Below are 1,988 nucleotides of genomic sequence, written 5' to 3'. Positions count from 1 at the left end.
CATAAAAATGACTAACATACAGCTAGGTGCAGTTGTTCGTCTTTGCTACTGTGAGATACAGGGTGTCCGAAAAGTCTTTCCCTGATTACATAAATTGATAACTCAGGCTAGAAGTAAGATACAAATATGAAACTGGTGTCTAATTGTTTACAAACTATCAAAGTTTTTTTCATACATCAGTAAACTTCCACTTCCGTTGTTGCCCAATGACAGTACACGTCGATATGACTTTGCGGTCGCACGTATTGAGGACGATGATGGTTATCTCAGACGAATTGCCTTTTCCGACGAAGCGACCTTTTGTGTCAGTGGAGTATTGAATCGCCATAATGTGCGCATTTGGGGTTCACAACCCCCTGGCGAGGTCATGGAGTGCACCAGAGGCAGTCCAAAGGTGAATTTTTGGTGCGCGCTATTGCACGATCGAATTATCGGGCCATTCTTCTTCGCTGAGGCTACCATCACATCTGCAGTGTATCTGCACATGTTACAACTGTATGCTGTTCCTCAGCTGCTTCAGTATCACCCCGATGTCTTGTTTCAGCAAGACGGTGCACCGCCTCATTGGGGTTTGGACGTCCGTGCCTATCTCGATATGACCTTTTCTGGGCGATGGATTGGTCGTGATGGGCCAACGGTTTGGCCTCCACGCTCCCCTGACATAACCCCATTAGACTTCTTTTTATGGGGTCATGTCAAGGACGAGGTCTACCGAACACGTGTACCAGATCTTGAAACCCTGCGGCAACGGATAACCACAGTCGTTGAATCGATCCCTCCAGTGATGTTGGCTAATGTGTGGACGGAAATTGAATATCGCCTAGATGTGCTATGTGCTACCAAGGATGCTCATGTGGAAGTTTACTGATGTGTGAAAAACACTTTGATAGTTTGTAAACAATTAGACACCAGTTTCATATTTGTATCTTACCTCTAGCCTGAGTTATTAATTTATGTAATCAGGGAAAGACTTTTCGGACATCCTGTATATCTCTTCTACTGAAAGCCCTTTCATTTCTCCATTTTGAGAAATGGTGGCCTGAGCCAAAACAAGAAAAAAAAAGTCCATTGAACATGAGCTCTAAAGTGCATCACTTAATGGCTTCTTCTACTGGGCAAGTCCTCCTAGCTCTTAAAAAAGCACTCCGTCTTCAGGCCACAAGTAGCCCATCGGGACCATCCAACCGCCGTGTCATCCTCAACTGAGGATGTGGATAGGAGGGGCGTGTGGTCAGCACACCGCTCTCCCGGTCGTTATGAGGGTTTTCGTTGACCGGAGCCGCTACTATTTTTTTTTTAGACCTCATTTTGTTCTATATGGTTCGTTGACTTTGTTCGTGGCGGATGTCCGAAGACACTCGTTCAGGCTGTTCGTTGATCGTTCTCTCAGTTTTTTTTATTGGAGAAGGTAGCTAAACCCTCTGACCGAAAACGCTGAGCTACCGTGCCGGCGTATTTCGGTCGAGTAGCTCCTCAATTGGCATCACGAGGCTGAGTGGACCCCGAAAAATGGCAACAGCGCATGGCGGCCTGGATGGTCACCCATCCAAGTGCCGACCACGCCCGACAGCGCTTAACTTCGGTGATCCGACGGGAACCGGTGTATCCACTGCGGCAAGGCCGTTGCCTCCTAGCTGTTAAGGTATGCACTTTAGAGCCCTTGTTTACTGAACATCTTTATCATGTTTTGGTCCATGCTACCTTGTCCCAGAACATGGAGAGCGAAGAGCTTGCAGTAGAAAAGATCTGTTTCACAGTTTCGAAGACGAACAAGTGCTTGTAACTTTTAAGGCCTGCATTTTAGAGCCCACGTATATTAGACACTATTTTCCTGTTTTGGTCCATACTACGATCACTGAAAGTTGTCTACCATACAATCCAACAACAGCAGCGATGATGATGATGATGTTTGGTTTGTAGGGCGCTCAACTACGCGGTTATCAGCGTCAGTACAAAGTCCCAACCTTTGCCCAGTCCACTCTCGTCAC

At 46.6% G+C, this 1,988-nt stretch overlaps 1 pseudogene; it reads right to left on the bottom strand.

Annotated features, from left to right (window-relative positions):
• Positions 1 to 1,510: 1,510 nt before the first annotated feature.
• Positions 1,511 to 1,628, bottom strand: LOC124597480 (annotated as a pseudogene).
• Positions 1,629 to 1,988: the final 360 nt, after the last annotated feature.

This window comes from Schistocerca americana, chromosome 2, assembly GCF_021461395.2.
Source record: "Schistocerca americana isolate TAMUIC-IGC-003095 chromosome 2, iqSchAmer2.1, whole genome shotgun sequence".
NCBI lineage: Eukaryota > Metazoa > Arthropoda > Insecta > Orthoptera > Acrididae > Schistocerca > Schistocerca americana.
The sequence above is the reverse complement of the archived record's forward strand: the minus strand, read 5'-3'. Positions and strand labels throughout refer to the sequence as shown.